The sequence below is a fragment of the Rhineura floridana genome, chromosome 1 (assembly GCF_030035675.1).
Source record: "Rhineura floridana isolate rRhiFlo1 chromosome 1, rRhiFlo1.hap2, whole genome shotgun sequence".
NCBI lineage: Eukaryota > Metazoa > Chordata > Lepidosauria > Squamata > Rhineuridae > Rhineura > Rhineura floridana.
This window is the reverse complement of record NC_084480.1, coordinates 96,023,982-96,037,741: the sequence shown is the minus strand read 5'-3', so window position 1 is coordinate 96,037,741 and position 13,760 is coordinate 96,023,982. Positions and strand designations below refer to the sequence as shown.

Below are 13,760 nucleotides of genomic sequence, written 5' to 3'. Positions count from 1 at the left end.
ATCCCAGCTGGAGCTGCTTCCAGCAGAGCGACTACAGGGGGCAGGCCTTTCCTCCTCCCCTGGCTGGAGATGATGTCATCAGTGAGTGTAAAAGAACAATAGACTTGGGTCCAGTCTTGTCTTGTACTGGGCTGAGAAGAGAGACAGAAGCTTGACTTGCTATCTGCACTGAATCCAAAGCTATGGCTTTGCCCCCTCCTTAGAAACCTAATTGGAAGGCAAGATCTGCTGCCGTATTATTATTATTATTATTGTTGTTGTTGTTGTTGTTATTTATACCCCGCCTTTTGGCCAAAGGCCCTCAACACAGCTTACAAAGAAAAATGAACACAAGTATCATTGTGTTAATACTGTGAGCCCTTTTATTTATTTTATTTTTATTTATTTATATATTTATGAACTGCACTTTCATAAAAAAAATGTAGTAAGGCAGTGTACAACAGAAAAACATGATACTACAATAATAACAGTAAAAACATCAATAATTTGTCAATGAATTTTTTAATGATTAAAAAAATCACATTCCAAAGTCCTGAACAATACAGTTTTTAAAAGATGTCTGAAAGAAAGAAAGGATGATTCCTACCTAACTTCTGTTGGCAAGGATTTCCACAGGCCAGGGCCTGCCATACTAAAGGCTCAGTCTCTGGTAAAGGCTGACCAAACCTTAAGGGCATGGGGGACCACCAAAAGTGCCCTATCAGAAGATCTTAGTGATTGAGATGGAACATAAGGAGTCAGGCAGTCCATAAAGTCCTTTTGGCCCAAGTTGTTAAAGGTTTTATGAATCTTATGCTCAGACTATATATATGTGTGTAAATAAATTTATCTCAAAGACATTACTGTCCCCAGTGACCTTTATTCTAAGGAAATCAAATGTGAGGTATGCACAGGGACCCCTGAGATCTCTTGCTTCTTGGAGACTGGGGTGAAAATAACTGTATTTGGCTTACTGATGATGTGCAGACAAAAATAGTTTGTGAGCATCATAAAGCAACCCATTGCCATGGAAAAATGTTATAAGTCTCTGTAAATGCATGCTGAATATTAAGTTGGAGGGTCCATCAATTTCCATGAGTAGTTAAGCCAATGTTTAAACCTATTTAATGGAAATCAATGAGACATCACAGTACAGGGCTAGCCCAAGACGTTGTGCTGCCTGAGACAAGGGGGGGGGCCTCTCCCTTCCACGTGCAGAAGCTGACAGAAAAAAGGTTTGGCTCTTACTTTAACATTGCCAGCAAGACAGCATCTTCCACCACACCTGAGAACAGCAGGAGAGCTTGGGAGGTGCAAGTCAGAACAAGTAACACACAACTCTGTCACCTCCAACACCTCGTTGCCGTTGCCTACCCACCAAGATCTGCCGCCTCACTTTGCCTAATGGTAGGGCTGGCCCTGTGAAAATGCTTAATTTTTGCCAAGTGTTACCCTAACAGAGCAATTCTGTTCCTGAAAACTGCTAGTTGAGGGACCCTAGAAGTTGGCAGGAAGCCTCAATATTTTGACAGAGCACAAGATGTGCTGCCACCACCATAAAGAATATGCTAGATGAACGCTTCCAATGCACACTGGTGGAGCATTCTTCTGATGGAGCTGTTCCACCAACTAAATAGGATAGTGTTGTGGGTGAGCCAGGGGCAGCACAAGTGGGGAGCATGCTTTCTCGTATCCTATATTTCTCCAGGCCACATCCTCATTAACAGTACAGCTTTTTAGCAGTTCCAGACCTGTCACAAAGAGCTTCCTTGTCCCTAGTCCAGTGCTTGCTCTTCCTCTGTGACCAATGAGACCTTGAGAGCACTCTGTCATGACAGACAACCTCTACCTCAGGACTGTGTTGAGCAGTGTGGCATGCACTGTCACAACCTTGGCTACTTTCTCAGGTGTCCTCGCTACATAAGAACAGCCTGCTGGAGCGTTCTCAGAGAGGCCAGCCAGATGCCTGTGGGAAGCTTGCAAGCAGGACCTGAGTGCAACAGCACTCTCCCCTCCTGCAGTTTCCAGCAAGTGGTATTCAGAAGCATATTGCCTCTACCATTGGAGGTCCATGCCTCCCATTGTGGTAGGAACCCTGGAAGTGCATATTAAGTTCCCTGAATGCATACTCCACAAGCATGCATGTTGTCCAGTGCGTCCAACTGTAGTGCTTGATGTGCCCCATCACCAAACATGGGGCAGGCAGGGGGTGGTGGTAGTGGTTTGGGATTGACATAGGGATTGACTTGACTCCCTTCATATCCGTGAAATGTGGGCATTGTCACCAGCTCAGCCCCTGATTTGGGGGAGGGGGAGATAGTGGCCAGTGCTTCCAAGGACACTTATTTATTTATTTATTTATTGTATTTATATACCACCCCATAGCTGAAGCTCCCTGGGCGGTTTACAATAATTAAAAACATTAAAAACAAATATACAAAATTAAAAACACATCTTTTAAAAACAATTTAAAACACATGCTAAAATGCCTGGGAGAAGAGAAAAGTCTTGACCTGGCGCCAAAAAGATAACAGTGTGGGCGCCAGGCACATCTCGTCAGGGAAATCATTCCATAATTTGGGGGACACTACTGAGAAGGCCCTCTCCCTTGTTGCCAGCCTCCCAGCTTCCCTCTGAGTAGGCACCCAGAGGAGGGCCTTGGATGTTGAGCATAGTGTTCGTATTGGGAGAGGCGTTCCATCATTGTGGTCCCATCATTGTGGTCCCAGGCTGTATAAGGCTTTATAGATTAAAACCAGCACCTTGAATCGAGCTCAGAAACATACAGGAGCCAATGGAAGCGGGCCAGAATAGGTTTTATATGTTCGGACCATCTGGTCCCTGTTACCAATCTGGCCGCTGCATTTTGCACAAGCTGCAGTTTCCGAACCGTCTTCAAAGGCAGCCCCACGTAGAGCGCATTGCAGTAATCTAACTTGGAGGTTACCAGAGCATGGACAACTGAAGCCAGGTTATCCCTGTCCAGATAGGGGTGTATCTGGGCCACCAACCGAAGTTGGTAGAAGGAACTCCGTGCCACCGAGGCTACCTGAGCCTGAAGTGACAGAGATGGTTCTAGGAGAACCCCCAAGTTACGAACCTGCTCCTTCAGGGGGAATGCAACCCCATCCAGGACAGGTTGAACATCCACCACCCGGTCAGAAGAACCACCCACTAGCAGCATCTCAATCTTGTCTGGATTGAGCCTCAGTTTATTAGCCCTCATCCAGTCCATTGTCACAGCCAGGCACTGGTTCAGCACATTGACAGCCTCACCTGAAGAAGATGAAAAGGAGAAATAGAGCTGTGTGTCATCAGCATACTGATGGCAACGCACTCCAAAGCTCCGGATGACCGCACCCAACGGTTTCATGTAGATGTTGAACAGCATGGGGGACAGAACTGACCCCTGCGGAACCTCATACTGGAGAGTCCAGGGTGCCTAGCAATGTTCCCCAAGCATCACCTTCTGGAGCTGACCTGCCAAGTAGGAGTGGAACCACTGCCATGCAGTCCCCCCCACTTCCAAACTCAGCCAGTCTTCCCAGAAGGATACCATGGTCGAAGGTATTGAAAGCTGCTGAGAGATGAAGGAGAATCAATAGAGTCACACTCCCCATGTCTCTCTCCCGACAAAGGTCATCCTACAGGGCGACCAAGGCTGTTTCCGTGCCAAAACCAGGCCTGAACCCCCACTGAAATGGATCCAGATAATCGGTCTCATCCAAAAGTGTCCCACTTGGGGCATATATGTCATTCTTACACATTTTTTATTTTTTGGGGGGGGGGGAGTTGTGTACTTTCCCCTCTCTTTCCAGACTGACCATATATAGGATGTGATACTATTCTATCAGTATGTGATAGCATCTCTTCCCCCTGCCCCCCACCCCTCTGGGCAAAATATAGAGTTGCTTTGCCCTTGTATTTGAGAGAGAGAACTAGGTAAAAATATCTGCTTATCTGAGTGAGAGCTCTTGAATTTTACAGAGATCATTTGCAGGAGAAAAATAAAAAAGGCCCAAATTGGACGAAATGGATCCAATCAAACTTCAGATTCCTATGTAGGCATGTAGTCTCTTTAAAAAATGATGCAATAAAACAGAACTGGTTAGGCTAGCTCTCCAAGTTCAGACTTTTCAAAGATACTTTTTACCTTTTGAAGACAAAAATTGGATCCTTATGGCCTATTAAAGCCATTTGCGAGAACCAAATGTCAGCATGAATGATCAGCAGAAATTCTCCCTTTAAGGCCCTTAAGAAAGTTGCATTCCAATCTTTGAGCTCTTGGGAGGAAAGTTGGCTAAATTGCTTCCTGTTGTTCAGATTTTTTTTAAAAAAAATACCATGACAAGAGGCAAGTCAATAGACTTGTGGAACTAGTCAAATGCAATGTTTTTTTAAAGTCACATAACAAAAATATTTGTATGCTGAACTTGCTTCAAAACATTTATCAGAATAAAATGAAACAAGGAAAAAGAGTGACCCTTTAAAGTACTTTTGGGGGGTTTAAGCATAAATAATGTTTTACAGCATGCCCACTTTGACAGCATGAACACCACTATTGCCTTGACAAGCTGGTGCCCTAATTCGATAAAGGAGTTAATCATGTGTGTAAATCCATCAGTGATAATAAATCACCCTAGCATTTCCTTAAATACAAGCATATGCTTAAATTCTAAGGGATCCAAAGGGATTAAGATAAAATTTAAAATGTTTCAGGTTTGCCATGGAGGAACCTACTTCTTGTGCAGTACCCACTATGTCATTCTTCTTCCCACAATGGCAATGCAGTGCAACTTTTAATCAGCTCTACACTTAATTCTTTCTGGACTCCTGGAATCCAAAGGACTTGATTATAGCATTGGCTATGGACCAGGTTGCAGTAGGGGACCCATAGTGCTCCATCCCATTCCTGCTGATGCTGAAACACAGATGAAACAAGTCAGTGTCTGAATCTCAACTTATGGTTTGTTTTTCTCCAAAGAAACCATAAGTGGTTACCAAGATTTGTTCTTTGCCTACTACTGTTGATTTGTTTGGGGGAAACAAACCACAAGCTTGGGTCCAGATGACATGACAAGCCAGGTTCTGGCTTGTATTGTCTGCTGTGTGGCAGCAGTGGGAGTGGAGGAGGAACACTATGAGAACTTTTGAACAGCATGCATCAGCATGCTACTCATTCACATTAAACCATAATTTGTTTAAATCAGTGTTCTTCAACTCTGGGACCCTAGATTTGTTGGTCTACAACTCCTATAATCCCTGATCATTGGCTCAGCAGGCTGAAGATTATGGAAGTTGTAGTCTCAACGATATCTGGGAACCAAAAATTTAACCCAAACTATGGTTTAATGTGACATGCAAACTAGGCCATAGGGTAGCACTGTCTTTAGGCTTACCTAACCTCTGTCTCATGTGCATAAGACATTTTCTAGATGTGAACTAACTTTCCCTAAAATCAGGACAGCTTCCAGCTGTTAGAACAATATACATAAGAATAAAACTATACATTAGAGTCATAATAAAACATCACAACTGACAAGAGAGTAAAAATATGCCTAACCAAAAACGATGAGAAGGCAAGCAAGGACAAAAAGCGGCAAGCTTCTCTGTGCAGGGAGTTTCACAGACCTGGAGCCAACAGATCAAAAGTGTGATCTTTATTATTATTTTAAATTTACTCATTTTTCTCGGGATGAGGAGACCTTCTTGCTCAAGACACTTGGAGTAACTACCATATGGAAAGATTTGTGTACCCTTTGCTTGTTCTCACTTGTTGCTGTTTTGCCAGTGAATTGGTGCAGCCAGGGAACCCTCTTCCTGGTATGATTTAGGCAACAAGCCTTTGTTGGTTTCAGTTACTGAATTAGTAAAGTGCCCATTGTACTACTAGCCTAATCATTGGACAATGACCTGTAAATGAAAAAGCTGGAATCTGATCCTGTGCGAATCAAATCTTCTCTGAAGTATTGCAGTACATATAGTTTTTAAGGTGGAGCCCCCTCAATGAAAGAATTAACATTTTCTAGCTAATTGAGGCAACTTGTTGAGCTTTTTCGCCATATACCCTTTTTTCCTCACAATTAACAAGTGAACATCACAATTTGCATTCATAACCAGATGCTCTACGGTAGCTGCATGTCACCAACAGAAGAGTCATGTACACATTTTATTTATTTATTCATTATTTAATTTGTATCCCGCCCTTCCTCCCAGCAGGAGCCCAGGGCGGCAAACAAAGCCCTAAAAAAACTTCAAAACATCATAAAAACAGATATTAAAATACATTACAACAAAACAGCGTTAAAAATATTTTTAAAAAACAACTTTAAAAAAGGGTTAAAAACATTATTAAAAAACATATTGAGCAATTCTAACAAAGACGCAGACTGGAATAGGTCTCATCCTAAAAGGTTTGTTGAAAGAGGAAAGTCTTCAAAAGGTGCTGAAAAGATAACAGAGATGGCGCCTGACTAATATTCAAAGGGAGGGAATTCCACAGGGTAGGTGCTGCCACACGAAAGGCCCGTTTCCTATATTGTGCAGAACGAACCTCCTGATAAGATGGTATCTGCAGGAGGCCCTCACCTGTGTCCTAAGTGGTGCTTGCTGCAAATCATTTATATTGGGGTTCTGGCATCTGAATGCAGAATACATTATGAAACATGTCAATCATGAGGGACATACCTTTGTGTATACTACAGATTTTCCCTTGGAAATACACACAACTGGTGGCTGAAAAAAGATTAGACCTTTGCTTGCAGGTATTTTAAAAGAAAAATGCCATGATTTTCACAGATTTTTCATAGTTGATATCATAGGTAATGAATCAATAATATTGTGCTTGGCTATTGGAACTGGAGTCCAAAATGTCTTGTAAGAAGTGGCCCTCAATAGTTTCCATTGTATAAATCTGCTGTCTTTTCAGCCAACTTCATTCATCTAATGAGGAAGAAGGCAGCTCCTTTGAAACCAGTCTCTAGGGGCCATCATATAGCGCTATCACTGCTGTTTGTACCAATGTTTTGTGGAGCAAAATCATCATGGACCAACCACACCAGAGGCTGCATGCAGCTGTTTTTGGATTGTGCTTTTTTCCTTCTATACCAATGACAGGATGTGTTCAGATTATGAAATCCTCTGTGTTACACACATTTTGTTCCCTCATTTCACCAACCAGTCAATGTTGGAGTTATGAGCATGTGCACAAATTACTGATAGCCCTTTTGCCGGGTGGAGTTGGTATAAAATATCTGGTATTCTAGAATTCTGACCCTATGGAAGGTTAGAAGAACAGATAGCAGGATCCATCTGAGTTAACTGTGTCAGTCTGAGCTATCTATAATTTTAGAGCCAGCAGTGACTGGCCTCCTGTCAAACAAAGACAGGGAAAAGGCACAGATACCCCACATGTGTGCCCCACACATAAAAACAGGAAATTGTGCAAAACACTTTCAACATAATTAAAATACTGTGGAACCATTCCAGGTCTTTCACAAATGTCAGGATTTATGCTATTAAAGAAAATATGATTTGATGACTGCAATATTCTGGAATGGCGATGTAATGACATGTAGAAGCATACAGGGGGGAAACAGCTGTTATAGGGCTACGAAAGCAATCCAATACACACTTGCCATACTTTGAATTAAATGAGGCTTACTTCTGAGTAGGCATAGGATTACACAGTCGCTGCAATCTTGTGCACGCTTACCTGAGAGTAAATCCCATTGAACTCAATGGGCCTTACTTCTGAGTAGACATGCATAGGCTTGTGCTTTAAAGGTAGCAGTTACTTTTCTGTGAAACTAATAAAAATCTTTTTTTTTAGTAATCTCCAAATGATCTCCAATAACTGGACAGTAGGCAAAAAACCTGGGATAATTTGATGGATTTAAAAAATATATATCTTGGCATAGTTCCTCATCTTGCTTCCTTGCGTGACATGTTCTGTACTTGTGCCAGTCAGGAGTGCAAATAAACTGACTGCTGCAAGGAAGTTTGAAAAAAAGCCTGTCAAAATTGTTTGGTTCAATTTGTTCTCAAGACTCAAGCATAAGTTATGCTTACTTGTTGCTACCTGTGAATGCTTCATAGCTGATGGCAGGAGGCATTGGCTGTGCTGTGCCAGGTGGGCGGCTATACAGCAGTGTCAAGTTAGCAGCTTCATTTGCTAATGAAGCTGAATGTTGGAAGATTCAGGACAGACAAAAGAAAGTACTTCACACAGCACATAGTTAAACTATGGAATTCGCTCCCACTGGAGGCAGTGATGGCCAACAACTTGGATAGCTTTAAAAGAGGATTAGACAGATTCATGAAGGATAAGGCTATCACTGGCTACTCGCCATGATGACTATGCTTTGCCTCCATGGTCAGATGTAGGATTCTTCTGAATGCCAGTTGTTGGAAATGCGGGAGGGGAGAGTGCTTTTGTGCTCCGCTCCTGCTTGTAGGCTTCTCACGGGCAACTGGTTGGCCACTGTGAGAACAGGATGCTGGACTAGATGGGTCGCTGGCCTGATCCAGCAGGCTTTTCTCATGTTCTTAATTCCCAATAACATAACAGAGTGAGGAAAGCCAGGAATGTAACTGGGCCAGAATTATTCCAAAGTACCAACCAAGCAGGGTCCCCCCTCCCCCCAAAAAGCAATTGTGTCCTTGAATTCAGGATTAGGGATGTGCTGCTGTATTATCTAAATGGTGGTCAAATTTTGTCACAGCAAAGCTTGCTAAGGTGGGGTGTGCGGGGGAAGAATGGCATAGGATCTGCTATGCATACGGAAGGTTTCAGGTTCAGTCCCCAGCATGGTCAACCAAAAGAGGGTGGAGCCTAACACCTCAACTATTTTTTCAGGCTTAGGGAGAGGACTTTGGTTTTTGTATCAACTCCAATCAACACATACAATCAGAAACTCGTTTCTACAAAGGCAGCTGCTTCTGGAACCAATCTCACTAGGGACCCCCAGGATGCTAGATAAAGTTACCATTAACAGTGGAGAGGACAAGAAGTGGTTGAAAGTAATAATTACAGTGGTAATGGCATAATCATACCATTTCCTTTGAATGGTATGACGGAGAGTATGATCTTGACCCAAGCTGGGCAAAAAGTGGGTTGCCCTAAACCCTTACCATGTTCCTAGCAGCCACACAGCCAAACTTGAGCAGGATTTAACCCCACTCATCAATTGATAAGTGGAGGGGTTAAAGTATGCTACTTTGGCTGTGCACACCAGTTTCCTGTGGGAAACTGGCAGGCACAGCCAATGCAGAATTGAACCCGCCCCTGCCCATTAGCTGGCATCACCCATCCATTGGTGTGATATCAGCTGATTGACAAATGGGCATGATTCTGGGGAAAAATGGCCTTGTGGGCCAAATTTGAATTCCTGGTGGGCAAGATTTAAGCTGAGACCTTATCCGAGTCTGCTTTTGTGTTGGAACTGCTTTTTAATATGTTTTTAAACCTTTTTTTTAAAAAAAAAACAATATGTTTTTAACCTTTTTAAAAGATGTCTTGAAAGCTTTTAAAAATATTTTCAGCGTTTTGTTTTAATGTATTTTAAAGTCTGTTTTTATGATGTTTTAAAGTGTTTTTAGTGCTTTTGTTTGCTGCCCAGGGCTCCTGCTGGGAGGAAGGGTGGGATATAAATCAAATCAATTAATTAATTAAATAAGATTGGCCTGTGGGCCAGAAGTTTCCCACCCCTATCCTATAGCCTTACCAACAAGAACTTCCCAGCACAAAGATCCCTAGGAATTGTGGTTTGTTAGTGCTTAAGAATTCACACTGCTTGCATATAAAATATATAATGTATTTGTTTGTACCAGTTTACACTTGATACATCCATGTTATAAATCAGTGGTATTATTATTACCATTGTATTATATGTATTATATATCATATTTTCAGTGATGGCTGGTGCCCATTTAGGACTAGTGGGGCAGAAAGCAAGGAGCCCAACAGCAGGTTGAGCTGGAGTGAATGTCAAGCAGAGCTAACTAATTCCAGTTTTGTCCCTGTTTTCTTGCTGAGTTTTACAAGGGCAACACTGAGGCTAAGGAGGAAGAAGCAGACAGCCAGAGCCACCCTCCGGGCTGGTTATAAGGAAGAAAGCAGGTGTTCTTGGAGGAATCAAGAATGAGGTTCATGGAACAGTGCCCCCATTTGCCCCAATGGACCAGCCTCCATGGCTGATATTGAAATATTGGGGGATTGGGGGTAGAAGAAAGGGAATTATTCTTATTTATAGTTTCAAACATTCTTAGGGCACCCAATGGCATCAGGTTTTGACCAATGCACTGGAAAATCCTGTATGTGTATGTAGGTGGGCACCAGCCTGACTTTACAGATCAAAGAGAAGAAGAAAAAACCCAGCAGAACATCTGGGTGCTCAACTGAACTGAACTGCCAAACTATCCAGCAAACATCCATCTCTTTTATGCTGAAAGGAGCTCAATGAAAGAAAAACATCATTACAGAATGGTACAGACTGTTTGCTCTGTTTATAGCTGCCACACATAATCTTTGTAAACTACATTCTGAAGGTATTATTAGCAATGCTAAGGCAATGAGAATGTCTACATTTCTTATTCCCTTCTCCAGGGACTGAGAATCTGTGGCCCTACAGAAGTTGTTGGACTCCAACTCCCATCAGCCTTGGTCAGTATGGCCAATAGTCAGGAATGATGGGAGCTGCAGCCCAGCACCATCAGGAAGGCCACAGGATCTCAGTCCCTGCTCTAATCATCACATGCTAAGGATAAGCAAGAGATGTCAGGTGGGGCCATCATTCCCTGCCAATGAGCTTCTTGGGGCATTGCTGAATACACAAGGCTGGGATGGATGGAAATTGATGTGGCCCAGGAAAGCAATTAAAATATTCTCAGTATTCTTTTGTTCTGCATGCATTTGGGCATATGTGCATGGTGGTTTCTTGTGCTTCAGATTAAGTGCCTTGCTGTATAAATTGAATGCAGGAACAGCATCCAGAAAATGAACACTACAAAATGTTGCGTGTTGTTGTGCATCTTGCTTATGGTGTTTCCAGGTATCCACAAATATTGGATGGCTATTATCTGTCACAAGAAGAGGACTCAGGGGAAGGGTCAAGTTCTCCATTTGTACCATGTTGAGAGAAAAAATGGAAAATGGACTGCCTTCAAGTCGATCCCGACTTATGGCTACCCTATGAATAGGGTTTTCATGGTAAGCTGTATTCAGAGGGGGGTTTACCATTGCCTCCATCTGAGGCTAGTACTCTCCAGCAGGCTAGGGCCTGCTCAGCTTGCCAGAGCTGCACAAGCCAGCTCCTTCCTTGTCCACAACTGCCAGCTGGGGGGCAACTGGGCTCCTTGGGACTATGCAGCTTGCCCAAACACACACACACAAAATGGCAAGAATCTTACCGAGTTAGAGATTTTTCACCCATATCTGTCACTGAAGTGAGAGGTCCTTCCAGCTCTAAGTTCTCTGCAATGCATAGAGAAATGTGGGTGGATGGGTCAGTTCTCTTGCTTCATATTTATCCCAAGAAGAGATTCCTAATCACTGACACATACGATGACCACATTTGTCAGATCCTGTCTGACTCTTTGGGAATTGTATAGAGTGTATCTATGGATCTGAAACTTATAATTACCTGCTGCAAATATGCTTCCTAAAGCAATAGTTGGAAATTGCTTTTAATATGACTCCACTCTACCTCTGACCTCTCAGTTCTCAGCCTGAGGAACGTAATTGTCATTATTAAATTGGTTTATCACTATGAAGTAGTTGAATCAGTAGATGTAATAGGCATCTTAGGTTCCTAGGTTATTATAGCAGTCTGTGACCTTACATCTCATATGTTTGCCATGCTGCAGGGATTGTGCCTGGGCTATTAAATAACTATATTTATTTTGTTTCTATAGCTACATCTTTCAAGCTGAGGATTATGATGAAATCCTATACATGTCTACTCAGGAGTAAGTCCCATTGAGCTACCCCCCCACAAATATGCTTCCTGGGTGTCCCCAAGGCAGTAGTTGGAAAGTGATTTTCATATGGGCCCCTCTACCTCTGAGCTCTCAGTTCTCAGCCTAAGAAAGGTGATGATCAAGTAAGTGGATATTGATTATGATGATATTTCCATTTATAGACCTCTCACTACCTGAAAGATCTCAGAGCAGTTTACAAAGAATACAAAAGGCACAATAAAAACCATATCAAATTAATTTACAAAGCAAAATACATGAACAATATATATGTACATAAACACAATATAAAAGTCAGAGTATGACAAGCAGTATAATATAAATAACCAACAAAGCACAATACAACCATTCACCACCTATTCCATTCAGCCACTACCATCATTCACTACCTCAAACATATCAACCAACCACTCATATATTATGCAGATTATGCAGACACAAGGCTACATAAAGAATACAATGTTCAGATAACCAAGAGATTCACGTAACCATTTAGGATCCTGGAAAATCTATAGCCTGATCCTATGCAGAGGCTTAAGCATGCCCAGGTCTGCACAAAATTGCCCACAGAGATCTCTTTTTTTGTGAGTGTTCTTAGGGATAATAATGTTTCTTGAGGAGCTGAAGTGGATTCTTCTTTCAGAAATTAGTTAGAAGCATTATGGAAGCAGTATTGTAGCATTCCTCAGCCCTGGTGTCCTCCAGATGCCCTGGACTACAACTCCCACCAGCCCCAGCCAGGATGGCGGCTGGGGCTGATGGGAGCTACAGTACTAAACATCTGAAAGGCACCAGGTTGGGGAAGGCCACACTATTACATCACCATCTGTACAAAGTGTTTTCCCTGAATTGCAGGGCGATTACTTTCTTGTTTAAGGCATTTATGGGGTGCTACCGTTACAAAACTGGCAATACTGAGGCTGGGTGTTTGGGAGCTTCACAGCTGAAGTTATAATGTGTGATTTCCTACCTCCAGTCTGTCTGTCCTCATTAGCTTTTGTGCTGCTGCTGGTGCAGCAGCAGGAACTGGCACACCAGGATTCCCCACAACCAGCATTGGCCCTGTTGGCAGGATCTCTGCTGGGACCAAGCCAGGCGAGACAGGCCCAAGTAGGGGTCAAAGGCTCTTGAAGTATTGGTGGCTAAGCTTGGTACAACTGAAAACTTTGGCTTTTGTGTTTGGTATTGATAAATGGAATGAGTGTCGATAAAACATGGAGATTCCTCCCCCCTCTTTTTTGGAATGTCTGAGGCATATGATTCACTGGTTGTAATGGGGCACCAGGCATCATGGTATGGGATTACAGTCTGTCCTCATTTTCTGTTCTTCCTGGTGAAGAGTTCTGTGTAACTCTAAAAACTGCACATTCTTCCATGAACAGATCAGCACCAATAAAAAATATCACTTAATGCCTCTTGCAACCTAATAACCTACACAGGCTGTTATTAAGTCTATTATTTTTGAGATGCCCAAATGTTGGACATTCAGTGACAAGCTCTGCACTCCCAAATTACAATCCTCACTTTATTTATTTATTTAATATCTCACCCTTCCTCCCAGAAAGAGCCCAGGGCAGCAAACAAAAACACCCAAAGCACTTTAAAACATCTTAAAAATGAAAGATTTTAAAACATATTAAAATAAAACATCTTAAAAACATTTTAAAAACAACTTTGAAAACATCTTTAAACACAATTCCAGCACAGACACAGCCTGGGGATTATGCAACAGCAAGAGGGTGTTTCACACTCCATGTACTGTAGATATGGTGAGGAGCCACTGCTGATTCTGGCTTCCTGGCAGT

General features: G+C 42.5%; 1 long non-coding RNA gene across 5 annotated transcripts in view; it reads left to right on the top strand.

Moving 5' to 3' along the window:
- LOC133384841 (uncharacterized) overlaps positions 1-13,760 on the top strand; it is a 74,699-nt gene that overhangs the window by 37,037 nt on the left and 23,902 nt on the right. For 4 of the 5 annotated variants that reach the window (XR_009762717.1, XR_009762715.1, XR_009762716.1 and 1 more), the window contains exons 3-4: positions 11,031-11,188; positions 11,893-12,080. This is a non-coding gene — a long non-coding RNA (uncharacterized LOC133384841). The remainder of the gene's footprint in view (positions 1-11,030; positions 11,189-11,892; positions 12,081-13,760) is intronic. The other variant, XR_009762714.1, reaches the window with a different exon arrangement.